General features: G+C 35.8%; 1 long non-coding RNA gene across 1 annotated transcript; it reads right to left on the minus strand.

The window, feature by feature from the left end:
- Positions 1-15,005: 15,005 nt before the first annotated feature.
- On the minus strand, positions 15,006-15,985 carry LOC113057684 (uncharacterized). Its single transcript, XR_003277863.1, has 2 exons — positions 15,630-15,985; positions 15,006-15,536 (listed from the first exon to the last, which is right to left on the minus strand). It is a non-coding gene; the product is annotated as an uncharacterized LOC113057684 (long non-coding RNA).
- Between the last annotated feature and the right edge of the window lie 1,652 nt (positions 15,986-17,637).

Below are 17,637 nucleotides of genomic sequence, written 5' to 3' on the forward strand. Positions count from 1 at the left end.
CCAAATTTAAAGTTGCAGTCACACTTTACACTTTAATCGTGCTAATGAAGTATGATTTGGCAGGATAATTGTTAATTCTGCTTATTATTATTATTAAACTATTTATTGAACCTTGGTCTCTTATCACAATGCAGCTGTCTGATTTATAAAAGCACTCTTGATTACACTGTTTAATTTCAATAATGCACTGGAAACCACACTTGTGTTCTTGTGTTGAGATATGAGGTCAGTCTGTAATGTTGCACTTACATTTACATGTATTAATTTACACTGCAAAAAATTATTTTCTAAATATTTTTGTTTTTCAGTAAATAAAAAAAAAAATCTTAAATCAAGACTATGCACAGAGATATTTTTCTGAAAAAATATAAAAAAAATCTTAAGCATAAATAAAGTTTTTATGAGAAATATCTCAGAAAACAAGTCTTCATACATTAAATAACTTAGCTTCTCAAGTAAATGCATCTTGAGTCTTAAGATATTTTCACTGTAAAACAATTGAAAATACTTAAGAAAATCTTTTTTTTTTTTTTTTTTTTTTTTTTGTGGTGTCTAGCAGACGATTTTATCCCAAGCAACCTACAGGTGAGGAATACAAAAACAAGTGAAACTAGATGTTTTTGGCAAACCATCTTATAATCACTATACAAATTTTCAGGTCAGAGTTGACCAAATATGAGCTTTGTACACATCAACAGACGAATCAATGAATCAACAAAGAATCAGGGTTGAATAGAAAGCATAGTTTGCCGCAACTGCACACATTTTACCATTGTACCTCCAATCCAGTGCAGAAATGTGCGCTGATTCTGTCTGGGCCTGATTATGTGCCTCAGTGGCGGTGTTGAATGATGATTGTGCCTATCATAGCTCAGAGCAATGCTTCATGTGACATTTCATAAACATTAAGGAACTGAAGTGGGGCAAATACTTAAATAGCACACAAGATTAAGTTTTAAATAGTCATTATACTTGAAGTACTTGCCATTCAGTGACTGTTTGAGTGGACATGTGGAGTGTGCTGTGATTCAAGCATGTTTCTCTGTGCCATGTTGGACTTGCCTTTAATAAACCCCCTCGGCACAAACACATCTGGGCCATTCCTCGACCACTGCTCTCTGGATCACTTTTCAGACCCGTTTTACTGTGCCGGTTCTTTCCTCTGCTCATCTTCTGTCTATGTGCCCTGTTTCCTATCAGGTGTAAAAATGAGAATTCACAGTTTGTGTGATCCATGATAATGTACCATCTGAAATAAAGGAAAGAAAACCAATCAACCGTGCTTGTCTAGATGTCACCTTCTCTAACTGTGGTAGCTGAAAGACACCGCATGTGTCAGCATGAACGTGCAGAAATGAGATTAAATGGAGATCAAACTGAGACTGTTGTAGAAGTCGGCTGCTTCTCAGCCTTTTCGCTTGAGAAAATACCTCAGTAATCTCACATGTCTCCACAGGAAGTCTCATTTCTCATTTAACTCCTTCAAGACCAACTTATCTATATTCAAATTATAGCTCTATACTCATACTGTACTGTTCAAAAGTTTGTCTGTAAGAATATATTTTTAAAAGTGCCATACTTTTACTTTAAAATGTTTTAAAAGTCACTTACGCTGAAAAATACAGTAAAACAGTGACGTTGTCAAATATAATTTAAAAGAATACAGTAAAAGTGATGTCTGTTTGTCAGATGTTAATATGAGCCAATAAATTTTTTTTATAAAAACAAAACAAAAACAGACACTTTAATTGAAGAAGGGATTCAAGTTTTCCTTTTCATTGTACAGACAAAACCATTCCTTCAACAGATCTAGATCATGGAGAAGAAAGGAAGTCATTCAGGCTGGAGTAAATGATGACAGAATTTTCTTTTGGGGTGAACTTTCCCTTTTAATTGCCATCTGGGTGTGTGTGTGTAATGTTTCATGTTTTGCATCTGTGATTCACAGGCGCTCTGAAGTGAAGTGAGTTTGTGCCGTCGGTGACCTCCCCTGGGCCGTGTCATTGTTCTGTGTGCTTCTGGGTTAATCAGAGCATCATCACCTCTGATAAAAGCAGCCGAGGTGCTGGTGGAGTCTCTCCAGCATATGGAAGCCGGCGAGTAATCGTTTATTTATTCATCAGATTTCTCTGTATCCCACTGTGTTTAATCATGCAGTCTGTGATCTCTGACTTTCCCCTCCCAGACTACATCTCTGTTAGGACAAGCATACGTGAACACTCTCCTGCCAGAGCCACTGCCCTCCAATGAGCACTTCTGATCATAATTCTCCAAAGAGACATCAACTTTTTACACCGGGGAATGTTTGGGTTTTGTGTTTGTGAGAATTTGTCTCTGCCTGACGGCTTGAGAAATCCAGCCCCCCTCCTCTGCATCTCTCTGTTTCGCTCTATAATTGAGCGGCGTCTCCTTCTCTGGCCAGAAGGCAGGCTTGATAGTTTTATCATTTAATAAGGCAATCGACTACATCAGTCTCTCTCTCTCTCTCTCTCTGTTTTTCTTCAGAGAGATCCACAAATGAAAACACTGTCATTAACTACTCATCCTCATGTCTGGCTTACTTTCATCCGTTGAACACGTACAGTGAATTTATTTTATTTGTTTTTTTTAATATACTGGTGAATAATTTCAATGTAATGTCTCTGATAAAAGTATCATAAATGCAGTCCGTGTAAACTATTCAGGCCAGTCATCAGTATTATTATTAGTATTATTTACAGTATGTACTATTAGAGGTTTTATTAATTTTGAAATAGCATTAATTGTTATATTTTACAGTTTATCTTTGGACTCTTATATTCCCCATGTATGCTTTGGCACTGTTTGGTTGGCTTGTTTGTCACCATAGTTACTCTCACTGGTTCCCTTGTTTACTCATTGACCTTGTGTTCCTCCTTGTTCTTTCCTTTAGTTGTTCTGTTAAAAACTCTGCATATAGATCCATTCCAGCCTTCTGCATGTTTCATTATATATATAAACATACATACATAAATATATACATTTTATTTAAATTTACAACCACATTTTTTTAATAGTTTCAGTTTAAAAAAAACAATGTCACATTATAGCTGTGAGTGAGAAACAGTCATTTTTCACTGAAAGTCATTAGTTTTGTATTAGTTTGTATTAGCATTTTTATTGCATTAGTTTTCACAGTTTTGTGAAAAAATCATTCCTTTAAGTCAGATTTTTTTTCATGAATTGATTAATCCAACTGATCCAGTTCTTAATTGCCATTAATAGCTCAATAAAATTGAGATTATTTGTGAATAATGACTTTCATTCCAGTTTGCTCCTCAGACAATGTTATCAAATGACTTCAGAAGACCTGAAACAGAGTGCACAAGTCAAGACTATTTTTTATGGAGCTTTTGCCTTTTTGAAGCTTGAAAGATTTAGTCCCCATTCATTGTGACTCAAAAAAGCGACTATTACATAATTCAGAAATTTTCCATGAAATAATGAAGGTCAGATGGGTTTGGAATGACATTAGGATGAGTAAATGATGGCAGAGTTTTCATCTTTGACTGAAGTATTCCTGTAAACACTTGGATGATTCGGTACTGAGATCCCTCCTCCCGGGGAAGTTTTACTCTCCTCCACTCCATCTAAAGTCAATAAAAAATGGAGAAATGGAGGAGGAAGGTAGAGATGGAGAACACAAGGAGACAATGTAAAGCTTTTAATCTGTTAATGGAGGGATGGTCTGATTCATTTAATAGCTTGAGCACAGACATTGTTTGGGTTTGTATTAAACATTTATGTGGCTAATGCTACGGAAGACAAATAGTGCAAACTTGACATTAGTTGTATCAATTTTGACTTCAGACTACAGGCTGATTCACTTTTATATCCACGGGGGCCTGGAGGGCCAAGAGCCCCTTTAATGCTAACATACATTAAACCAGTTCTACAATGAATTATCTTTGTCCTGACAGGTACTGACTAATTGCTGCTTACATTTACAGTAGTAAATAATTAAATTAATTATGTGATTAAATAATCCAATATTTGCTTTCTTTCCATTCAGGAGTGAGATTTAGATTTTAATTGGCTACATTTCACTGGAAGTTCAATCGAAAAGACAGAAAGAAGAATTGACTGAATTACAATTCAAATTTAATTTAACACATAGCCTATAATGCATTTTGGGAAATGAAGTGTTCTTCCACCACAAAAGTTAAATGATTAAATATGAGGAAATAAACACTATGGCAAACGTCTGAAGTATGTCTTCACCAATTTGCTTCTCTGGCAAGAAATTACAGCCATATGAATGTTTTGAATTTACAGTTCATCTTGTGTGCGACCTTAATTCAAATGAAATAAAACAATTTTTTTTATTGAGAATTAAAAAGATCTCATTTCAGTTCTGAATGATACAAAAGCCTGCCTCACGTTCACAGTAGCCGCTCGCTACATTCATTCACAGTAAGCCAACCAATCACTGCTCACATCCACCGTTTACTCACCAATTACAGCACACATTCCTTAGCCAAGCAAATCTGGCTTTGTGTTAATGAACCAGGTTTCCAATTAGAATTGACACTCGCTCTTGTCCAAAAACAAACTTTTCTGGTACTCTGGGAAAAAATAGTACCACTAAAAAGTCCACTTAATAACTAACAAAAAAATCCCATATTTTATTATTTTTAGTTAATATGTGATTCTATTCCATTTGTTCCATGAGGACGTCATCTTCATTCTCTCCACACATGGATTTATTTTTAGAAAATGCTGAAACCGGAACAGTGGGGCTGATACAGAAATTACTTGCTGACAAATTGGCGCAGGTTTATGTAAACTGACTCTGATTAGTTCCACGTCTATCAAAATCCTTTAGGGGCAAAAGTACAAGCAGACTCTCATAAACCTCGTGCAGGAGTCATCCATTTACCTGCCTCAGGTGAAGGTTTCAGATGTTACTGCTTACAGTGGTCATTTTTCATTGCATTTTTCACCGCCCCATGAAATTAGCATCCACATATCACATTTTTTGCAAAGTATCACATTAACCAAATCTCTGCGAAATGGATCTATTATCTCGTGCAAGGCTTTTCCTTCGGCAACATGGCTTTGGTCTCAAGAGGTGGCCATCTCTTGGGCTGAGGATTATGGGTTGGGAGGACGCTCGGGATTGTTGAGTCATGCTGTTTGAGAGCAGGGCTGGAGGCGGCCGTGCATCCCCATGCCTCATAGATTTGAGTACACTGATAGGTTGTCACAGGAAACACAGATCACTGAACTGCAGAGAGAGAGAGAGAGAGAGAGAGAGAGAGAGAAAGAGAGAGTTGTGTTATCAATACTGTCTACTGAAGCATGTCATAATGTGCTTTTTAATGGTACTTTCTGTATTAAAACCCTTAATTGAGTCACACACAATGAAAGTGATCCAGAATTTTCCTCCTGACAGAGGTCAAAGTGAGCCATTTCACAGTAGACATTGAGAACAAAGAAATATTGTGATCGACCTGTAGACACAGACTTGAATTTGTCTTTTGTCTTTTCAGTTCTGTATAACCTGGTTCTTTCGGGGCTGCTAGGTTTCTGTAGCTTAGTTTGAATTGGCCACAGGCAGTAAAAAGGTGTGTTGTCCACCAAGGACAATAACTATAACATATATCGTTCAAGTTTTAATAGTTCTAATTCTATGAGAATAGTAAAGTCCACACCAACCACATCGATAAGGACACAAATGAACAGTATTGCTGAAATCACTTTCAGAGCATTTTGTTCCCAGCTAATAAACAATAAAAACACTGAATGCCAATCAGAATCAATCCGGACTTTGAAGAGCTTGGGCATTTGAAGTGGCAGATGACAAATGTGCAGTGTGAGCTTATAATAAGCAAATGTTATCATCCATTGGTGTGAATGCTTATATAGTTCTAGTTAACTTTATAGTTATGGGTCTTGATGTAAACATGCCTTAAAGGTGCACTGCTGGAGGTTGCAATATTACAGCTCGACTACAGTATCTTTATAAGATAAAAAGAGGGAATTAGATGTGTATTCAGATTTAATGTGTTTTGAAAGGTGAAATGTAAAAGGCAGCACACAAAGAAAAATAGAGGAACATTTCACAATTTCAATTTTAAGATAAACATACTACAATGTAATTCAGTTGATGGTATTATAAGTAAGAAATAATAAAAAAATAAAATATGTGTCTGTGATTCTGGAAAGAATCATATATATATATATATATATATATATATATATATATATATATATATATATATATATATATATATATATATATATATATATATATATATAAATTGAACATTATGGTGTGAATTTTTTTTTTTTCAGTTTAATTTCTCTCCCCATTCAAACATACAGTATACTTACATGACAACAGCACAGCTGAGACGGCCGCTGAGGGGAGCGACATGCTTTAGAGAGACTGTGGTTCAGTCCAGTCCAGCCTGTGAGAGGTTTGCCAGAGCACCAGGCATCATTCCAGAACATCTTTATTTCATTACAGCAGTAGCTCAGCAGTCGGTCTGTGTCTCCCGAAGGCTCCATCTGTTTCAGCTGCTCTTCCTACATCTGATTAAGAGACAGCGCAACATCAATAGTCTGCATTCAGAACTAGTTTGACTTCTGCAAAGGCATTGCCAAAGCAATGGAATTTCTTAATGCATAACATTGTCAATGAAATATTGATAAATAAAACAAACAAACAATCAAACAGCAAATATTGACTAATTATAGTCACCAATAAAATTCAAGAAGTGCCCAGTAACAGCATTCCCTGAGGCAGGATACCTATGAAGTGTGCATTGGAAATTTATTTTCATGCATTTGCTTTCAAACTTCAATATATATATATTGACAATGCAAAACATTCTTCCTCTTTTTTTTCACCAGTATAATTATTTAAGCATTCTTATAATCAAGATATATTTATTTGGGAAGTGCCTTAAGATAAAATGCAATGAAAATGAAATGGCTTTGTGCTTAAAACAAGAAAAAATATCTGCCCATGGGTTAAGAAAAAGGAACTTAATTCAAAGGGAAAACAAGGTTATATACCCCAATAGATATATATATTGTTGGCTGAAACATAAACTCTTTTTTAAACATAAACTTCATTTTGATTTTGATTTGCATTTTTAGAAAACAAGACTTCATATATTTTTCTTGAAGCTGAACGAAGAACTTTGATTTCTTTTTGTGAACTGAATCAACCGATTCATTTAAAAGATCTGACTCAAGAATGATTCATTAAAAAACTGTGCAACTCATGAATGTTTATGAACCCAATATGCATCACTAGGGTCTAAATATTTTGGGCTGTTCATTACAAAATTGTAAACATTTTGTATGTACCCCTTTTCACTGTCCTTTTTGTGATGCTTTTTTTTTTGTGCTAATTTTAGAGTATCAGTCCTCATTTACTCTCATTATACTGATAACAGCCACAAGAGTATTTTGTGTGTGTGTGCGTGTGTGTGTGTGTTTGTAAATAATGACAGAATGATAATTCTGGGGTGAAATATTTATTTTCCCAGAGAAAAAAGATGACATATTAAAGAGACCTCATTTGAGTATGGTTGTGTAACTTTTCCTTTTCCAGAAATGAGACTATGATTTGTTTGGGGAGGCCTGTGAATTATAAAAATAAAACAGTTTCCAAACAGTATGACAATGTCCTACAATCTGATTTCTCTCTTTTTCTCCTCAGCCTTTTGCACTGTTGCCTGTGTGTGTGTGTGTGTGTGTGTGTGTTTTCAAACGGGCAGTTTGCTCTCTAATGGGGCCTGTGTTTTTAATGAGCACTAAGCTCCTGCCGTTTGCACACTCTCATATTCGGTCCCCTTCATTACTTCTTTATCACCCTTCTCTCTCTCCATCTCCATCCCTCCATCACCTGAACAGCACTTCTCCTCTCCACTTCTTTCTTTTCTGTAGTTTAATTACTCTTGTTCTCTCTCGGTGCATTAGTATGGGTGTAGGGTGGTACCCGAAGTCTTTCTATACTTCACTGCTCTTGTGCTTCACTAATAACAGCCGCCGCAGTAATTTATAGTCTGTTGTCTGTTTTAAAGGCATCAGCATGTTTAATACACCTGCTCCACACAGTCATGCTCGTCTGGCCACTCTCTCCTTCTTCAGAGCGTCTCATCTCTCTCTCTCTCTCTCTCTCTCTCTCTCTCCCTCTCTGATGCTCGCTCATGCCATCACTTCAGGCGCTAAAATTCTGTCCTGCTGTTTTCCCCCTTTTTTCTCACCCTTTGTAATTTTTTCCCTCTTCGTTTCATTCTCCCCCCCTTCCCTTCCCACCCCCCACCGTCCATCTGCAGAACCTTGTGCATATCAGAGCTTTTTATCTCTCCGTTGCTCCATCCATCACTCTGTTTGTTGTGCTGCTTCCATCCATTTTTCTCACTTGTCATTAATTTAAGATGACATCAGATATATTGCTCTCACTTCCTCTCGCTCTTCTCCACTTTATTTTTTCCGTCAGGGTGGTTACCACATTCAATCGCCCAATATTGTGTTCAAGCGCTCTTCTCAGGGTGTTCGTATGGAGTACAGTATGAAAGGGCATTTCGTCTACTCAGTTGACAGAAATATCAAATGGGTTCCCGTCTGCCAAATTCCATGAAAATGTTTGATTTATGCACATAAGCTATCAACTTCACATAAATGTTAATATATAAGAGAAAGTATGCGGAATGATGAAACACCTTTAAAATATTCACAAGTTTAAAATTTTTATTAGGGCTATATAGTATTTATTTTATTTTAATTATGAGTTTTATATATATATATATATATATATATATATATATATATATATATATATATGTGCAAAAATTGGGTAACTTTGGAATATCTTGTTTTTATATATATATATATATATATATATATATATATATATATATATATATATATATATATATATATATATATATATATATATATATATATATATACACTATTTTGTCTAGGGAACTTCTAGATATATCCCAGTGTGTAGGGAGCAGTGAACACTTCAGAAGCAGTTTGTCTCTCTATCACACATCTACACCTGGCCCTGCGTCCAGTGCTGTGTCTGGCTGTTCTGTGGATGCAGTAATGGAGTCCTTGAACCCGTTAGCTGTGAACAGTCTAATCCCACATGCTTTCAACCCCCAACAGGTGCTGAGCGCAACCCGACACTCGTTTGTGCAGGATGGAGGGAAAAGAATGCCGCGGAGAAAAGAGAACAATCTGGAGGGCCGACAGGAAGAAAGAGGGAGGCCAGTTCTCATGGGGAAATAGTAGAGAGAGAAACTTCAAAACCTCCTCTGTACAATGAGAAGTTCTCACACATACACTCAAATGCAAAACTTATGTCACAACTTTTTTCTCTCCCTTTTCTTTCATTTTTTCCTTGTAGGCATTTGTTTGGATCATTACATGTGAGCTTTTGCCGCAGCTGGTGGTCGCATGTGAGCCGCAAGTCTAAATTATTTAGATTATATTAGATATCATAGCAATTGTTCACTACTGTGGAAATTTGTCTTTGGGTTTTTACCAAAAAAAAGAAAAAAAAAAAGAAAGAAAAAACCAACCAAGTGGCTGATAAAACTAGACCAATACCAAAACTCAAAATGTTCCCAACTATGCGTTCTCAGATTTCCTTTCATTTGTGGGCCTATACTGTATAATGCAAGTAACAGCATGACATGTTTAGAAAAAACATAGTCTGACAAATTCAGGGTCACTGACAGATGAGTTTTATTATTTACAATGTACAGTACGTTCTACTGAGGCAGGACAAGCTGGAGGGGGGTGATAATATATATATATATGCACACATAACCTATGTAGGCACATTACCCATAGTTCCCTTACTTCTGCTGACATGCTATTTCATCTGTACATTCAACGTATCTAAATCATAACCACAGCAGTCTGTCAGTTTCCATTAAATATAGTATCCATTGGATCCGTTTTGACTTGCACAAGCAGTTTGTTGGTCAAAATCCTTACAAGTCAAATTTTTGCAATGTCAAATGCAATTTGGAGATTTTACCTATTTTTTGTATTTCTTTTGAGACATGATTTGAAACAATTTATTGAGAAAAAAAAGAGGAAACTCTCTCTCTCTCTCTATATGCAGTGTGTGTGTGTGTGTATATATATATATATATATATATATATATATATATATATATATATATATATATATATATATATATATACAGACACACAAACACACTAGTCTAACATGATTTAAACTTCTAAAAAAATCCTTATGCTCAACTATGTGCAACACAGTATGTCAAATGCTACTAGAAATCCTGCAGGACTAAATTGTAAAATCATGTTGACAGAATTGCATAATATATAAAAAATAATCACAATTTCATTAATTATTTAAGAAAACAAATGAAAATAAGAAAGACACCACTTTTCAATTAGTGTAATTGCAGAGAGGGCAAAATAACTTTTGGGAATACTTCAAGCAATTCTGGTACCGCAGATCCTATAAAACAGGTGTGTAAAATGTCTAATATTCTTTGTTATAATACAATAAAATCCGCTATATTTTTGGCTGTTCTAAGAAAAGCATATTGGGAGCTGCAGCCAATTATTTTTCCAGCCACTTTCACACAATCCAGGACGTTTTGAAATTTTTGATGTAATCTTTTAAAAGCACTGTGTCTGAGAACCTGTGGATGACTCACATAATTCCCGGATGGGGTGATGAGCTTTGGAGAGAACATGCTTTTCACTCTGACACAACAGGAGTCAATCTCCAGGCCTCTGTGAAACTTTAAGTGAAAAGATGGAAGCAGAGAGAGAAATGGAGGAAAACGGCTCTCCTTAGATGCCTCTACCGAGAAACAATCAGGACGGAGACATTCACTGTTCTCAAGTACTTTAAGAGGTAAATGGACTGTCAATCATGGGCTTCTGAATAAAACAAATTACCCATCTCTCATGTTCAGAAATTCTCCATCAGTTTCTATCTCTGTCTCTCGTCACCACTTTTGCTCATATAAGCCTGATTATTGAGGAGATGAGACTTATATAACCATAAAATTTGTGGGCACACACATATTTCTATAATACACACATATAACCATTCCTCCTGTCAAAGAAGAGAGCCTGGGTGAATTGCATAAAGCCTGTCAGGAAAATGTCCAGGTCATATAAATACATATACTGTATGTATATATATATATATATATATATATATATATATATATATATATATATATATATACACACACACACACACACACACACAGATATATATATATAAAATATTCATTTACATGTTTTAATTACTATCTATCTATCTATCTATCTATCTATCTATCTATCTATCTATATATATATATATATATATATATATATATATATATATATATACATACTATTTAACATGAATGGGAATCTAAAGAGTAAATAAAGAATAGATAAATAAATAAAGAATAATAGCCAATATTGTGCTGAAGTGCTCTTCTCAGGATGTTCTTATGGAATTCAGTATGAAAGGACACACACGTTCACACACCGCATGAGTGCGTGGCTGTTTATCCGTAAGTCATTCTGACGCACACTGTAGGGGTTAGAGGTCGATACTGAGAGCAGCTAACATACAGCAGATCTCTACATGTGTTTTTACTGAGGTGAATAATTTATGCATCTCTCTCTCTCTCTTTCAAGGTTGTGATTCTACTTCATCACTCTCTCATCTACACTTCATACTTCTGATCTGAACAGAAATGCCGCCAATTCCTGATCTTCCTCTTCATCCTGCTATAGCTAACCAAATGCATTTGATCATTTCTGCTTTTCTTTCTTTCTTTCTTTTTTCTGTCTTTGAATCCTACTTTGTGAAAATATCTTAATACAGATTCTTAGTGGTTTCTCTAAGTTGGATAAGGCACATGAATTCTCCTGAGAAAAAGCTCCCAGTAATTTCACATGGGTCTGTCTCTTCTGAGAGATTCAGAAGGTCCTACTGTCTCAGATTGCTCTCAGATTCCAAAGTCTGCAATCAAAAGTCAGAGATCTCAACTTGAACTAAAATATTTCTCATCAAAATCCTCCCAAGACCAAATAGTCTGAGCTACACTATCCACATTTCAGTTTATAGCGTAAATATTAAACTTCTAAGAAATATCTTAGACCAAGTTGATAAACAAAATTTTCATCATCAAATCATAATGAGGTTTATAGTTTATAACGGAGATATCCATGAGAAAGCAACCTCAGGGCAACTGAATTTTCCACTGTGTTATGTTGAAACACTGAAGGGATGAACTCAAGCAAAAACAGCTGATAGGATAATGCTGAGATACCAGACACTTACAATATCAACCAACACCAGCAACGCTGACCTTTAGCATGCTATCTGACTAAGTTATCTTCCTCCTGTTCCTTCTTCAGCTGTTTTCCCCTCTCCATCAGATGGTGCGGTGTGTTAGGGCTGACAGCTCGAGATGGAGGTGTAGCTGCTGTCAGACCTGCAGCACTGAGGACTGATAAACAGCAGCTGATGGTTCAAGAGAAGTGTGTGTATGTGTGTTTTCCTTGGACCAAACCTGCACTCCCGTATAGATTTTTTCCCAGAGATTTCAGGAGGGTTTGCATACGTGTTGCTTTGGATTATCCCTGCGGCAGAGATTTCGAGTGAGACCCATGGATGAAATATGAAACACAGAGAAAACTAAATGAGAGAGACGGACAGAAAGAGAAAACACCAGCAGTGAGAAGAACAAGACAAGAAAACAGTTACAATTAAAAAGACCCACAAGATAGAGTGAAAAGCAAAAAAGCTATTCTCAACTACATGTACGTAAATCAGAGCTTATCCTAATCAACTGCAAACAGGCCACAAAATATTTTGTCTGTTGCCGAGGTCATGTGTGCAGCATCACACTGATAACCCCGCCCACTTTCGAATGTCATTGGTCTAAAATCATGCTGCGCATAACTGTATATTAAACAACAGATATCTCAGAAAGGGAAAAATACAAAATAGAGCTCTCACCAAAATAACTAAAGGCTACCATCTATTCTATAAGATTAAGAAATATTTACTATTACTCTGAATAAATGTGTCCATATAACAATAAAATGTAAAATACATGTATAGTTATATTAAAATGAAATGTATCATAAAAATAAAAGAATATTACTGTAATTAAATTGAATTATTAGATTTTTAATATCAATTACTACAACAAATATATATGATATAGTTGTAATTAAAAATGTTTCATATTTAAATGAATAAACATAAATACCATTTTAAATTAAAACTGAACAATTTAAAATTAAACTAAAATCAATCATTTTAAATGCTTTATGCCTCACAGCAATGGTGTAAAGTATTAAAAATGTATATTCATTCATAAAAATTTTAAATTAAGAAATACGTATGCACAATTAAACATCCAAAATCAGCTGCAGATATCTAATATTAGTATATCTAATAATATAACAAAATTATATATACAATTTCAAATGTTAATATAAAAAAAAATGTCTAAAATCGACTGATTACAGATAAGGCTCAGATGACCATTGGTACACATGGTACATTATTGCCATTAATATAGCGTCAGCTGGACTGATGTGTGTGTGTGTGTGTGTGTGTGAGAGAGAGAGTGTAAGCTTGTGGGAGAAAGAGCTAAAGGCAGAGAAAGAGGACGAGGAGAAATGTAGGCCATTAGAAATGTGCGCCCTGCAGAGGAATCCACACGATCGATTGTCATATTCATTTGATGTCAAGCACAATCCCAAAGTTAAAGGCCTGTATAAATAATCATAATTACAAAAAGCTCACAGATTGCTTTCCAATACACCGATCATCTGCTCTCTTCTGCTGGGGTTTGACGATTGATCTCTTAAGGTTATCGGTGCGCTTTCTCTGTTTGTTTTATTTTCTTATGCTGTCGAACAGCGAGCTATATATTATGTTTCCTGCAATATTACAGAGCTGTGAGTAATGTGTAATGAGTGTGTGTGTGTGTGTGTGTGTTTAAATGAGAGCTGGTGTATCGCCAGGGGGTGTGAGTGAGAACAGGCCACAGTAATTGAATCCCTGTCTCTGTGTCTGATCTAGCCATTATACAAGTGTCTCTCTCTCTCTATCTCACACACACTCTCTCTCACATACACACACACACACACACACTCACACACACACTTGCACATCTGCACAAGCCACACAAACAGATTCAGCCTAATTAAATTTCTAGTGCACATCACTTGGTTTCGTTCTTTTTTTACTCTTCAAATATAATTTTTCCCCGAGGACAATAAAATAAACATTAAACGCATCTAACACACACAAATTGCTCTATTTTATAGGACATTTTGTCTCCGATACTGAGGGTAGTTCAGAAGCGGCAGAAGCTGAAAGATAAGATGACAGAGGTGGAAAGTGTTTGCGTTTATTCTGTTGATGTGTGTGCGTGTGTGTGTGTGTGTGCTTCTACAGGTGTGTGTTCTATCTGAATGTGTAACAGGTAATTCCCTCAAGTGGGATTTAGCATGTGCCTTAAAGGGATTGTACACACAAAAATTTAAATTCCGTCTGCAATTTGTTTTGTTTTTTACACTCACACCGATTGAAGCCTGTGGCTTTTTAAAAAAAAAGGGGGTTTTAAGGAATGCTGTGACTTTAGCTATTGACTTGTATGGACACATGTTGACATTTTTAAAACAAAATCTTTTGTATCTCACAGAAGAAAGTAAGTCGTACAGGTTTGAGTAAATTATGACAGAATTAACTTTTTTTTTTTGCCTACTATGCCTTTAAAAATGCAATTTAAATGCAATATATATACACACACACACACACGTATTGATATTTATTGCTAAACATGTATAAATATATATTAAAATGTAATTTTTTTTATTTTTCACATGTATAATTATAATTTTTATATTTCTTTATACAAACACACACACACACATTAGTAAGCAGCACACTAACATTACTTTTTCAACATGTTCCTTTTAGGAAGTTTTTTAGTTTTTTGTTTTTAAACAAGGTTCCAAGGCATCCTTATATGTCATGTCTAATGATCTAGAACAAATTCAAGTGAGCTTTAATCATAACCAAGTCAACATTTAGTGACCTTAGTGCTTATTTCTCTGTATAAATTTAAATAAATGTATTCCTTTTAACTGCTCCATCAAATGCTATTTTTATTCTTTCCACCAAATGTCAAACCAAACAGTGAAGATTGTGGGATATCATAGGCAATTATGAAAATCCGACCAGCAGCAGGAATCTTAGGAAGGATGTTGAACACTGAAATTGGGCTCGTTGCCTTCCACAAAAGACAGCATTTTTGGCTTTCAGACACAGAGCTAAAACACACTGATACTCGCCCAACAGTCATACTCATTCTGCAGCACACAAGCACTAAACTTTAGCCTGGCCACCGCTCACACAGTTTCTGAGTCCAGTCCTCCTGCTGTGTCCATCTCGCTTCACTGTGAATAGAGCGCTTCCCCTGGACCTCCGTCAACGCTGTGAACTCCACGCCAAACCGCAGCACAACCGTCTGCAACAAAACACTGCCTTTTATTCCAAACCATTTCCATTAAAACACATTCTCTCACGTTTGAAAGAGAGGTTAATCAGCTGGAACACAAACCTGAGCTCATACTGCCATTGAATGAGAAAATAGCACATACTGATCTGAGATCCACTGATGGAAACTCTTCATTAGACAAAAGAAACTGATCTCGGATCGGGATGGACTGTTAGACAGGTGTTGGTCATTAGCAGTCTCATTAGAGGGTGACATGAAGAGAAAAAAGACTCACACAGATGTGAATTAGGTTCAGAGCTCCAGGCAGGTGGCAGATACTGGACAATTGCTCACTGTCAACCTCAATCCTGCCACGTCTCCGTCAGATCGTGTCTGAGAGTTTGACAAGCTCTGAGGACGAACTTCAGTCTGTTTGTGTTTATGCTGGTGACATTTATGCGATTATGAATGAGAGGTTTGTTGTGATATGGTAAGTGTCTGCAGAGGGCCATTTTATCACAGCAGGGACATTGACACCAAGACTCTCATTAGATACAATGAGGCTTAATGAGAGAAATTAATGATGCCAGGATCCTAAATGTGTGTGTGTGTGTGTGTGTGCGCGGGTGTGCTTTTGGTCTCTCTGCATGAAATTTCTGAAAACGTCCTCAAAAAAACTGAGAAATCTAATAAAACCACTTTGTAAGGTTTCACAATTGAACATTTTTCTTAAAGGGATTATGGTTTGCATGTCAGTTTCATATTTAAAAAATAAACAAATATGAATGAATGAATGAATGAATTAATTAATATTTAGGATAACAAAATAAATGCACTTATCAGCATTTACAATAAACAGGAAAATACCACATTTTAATTTTTATCCATTAATTCTCTCCATAAGCATTTTAAAATATATATGAATAATTGTTCGATTTGAGGCATGAAGGTTTTCCAGAATATTTAGTAAATAAAATAAGTGTGCAAGTCTTAAAGGAATAGTTCACCCCAAAATGAAAATCTGCTAAATTTGTTTCTTCATCACAACAGATTTGGACTTAACATTACATCTCTTGCTAACCAGCCACCAATGATTCCTCTGCAGTCAATGGGTGCCGTCAGAATAAAAGTCCAAACATCTGATAAAGACATAACAATAATCCACAAGCAATCCATCAACAACGAAGTCTCGTGAAGTGAAAAGCTGCGTGTTTGTAAAAAACTAAATTCAAGACATTTTTTATTTTAAATCATAGCTTCTTTTTAAAATATGGGTCCTTTATCCATAATATTGCTTTCTCCAGTGAAAACCCCATCTCATCCGAATCAAGAGAGAAATATGAACAGATCAGACACAGTTTACATGTGACAATGGTCCAAAACACTTCTAAACAAATATGTCTGAGGATTTTAATGTAAGAGGATAACAGGGAATGCACCTTTTTCACTGGAGGAAGTGTTATTATGGATTTTGGACCGCTATTTTGCCCAGAATCTAAGATTTGAAAATTTCTCGATGGACAAACACCAGCTAACATCTTACTTCACAAGATGTAAATTGATGGACTGGAGTCGTGTGGATTACCTGTGGATTATTGTGATGCGTTTCCAAACTAATGACTAATACAAAATTAACCAAATGTATTCAAATATGTCATTCATAAAGCCGCACTTGAGCAACCAGTAGCTGCTGAGCTCATTTACCACAGCAACACAGTCTAAAGACGGTCTCCCTTTAGGACTATAGAGATTAAGTATAAAGTGTATTTCTCGCACTTATGTGGCTCCTACAGAGATGTACACCATCGATTAAAATCCTCGGAGCTCATGGTAGATCTGTCTGGAAAGGTTTATGTGTTATCACAAAAATCAATTTCTCTATGAAGAAAATGAATGGGATTTTTACTTCCGGTTCCCTGCTGTTTGCCCCCATCACCGATCGCTCAATAACATTATCATACCCCTATCATCTCCACAACAACAACTAAGAGTGTGTGTGCAAGTGAGGATTTTAACTCTTATTGCTGTGAGGCTTGTGACAATAATGTTTTTGTGTACATTTTTTTGTGCGATAGTAAAAGTCAATATGTTGGTTTGTGTGTGTGTGTGTGTGTGTGTGTGATCCTCAGGG

Source organism: Carassius auratus, chromosome 39 (assembly GCF_003368295.1).
Source record: "Carassius auratus strain Wakin chromosome 39, ASM336829v1, whole genome shotgun sequence".
Lineage (NCBI taxonomy): Eukaryota > Metazoa > Chordata > Actinopteri > Cypriniformes > Cyprinidae > Carassius > Carassius auratus.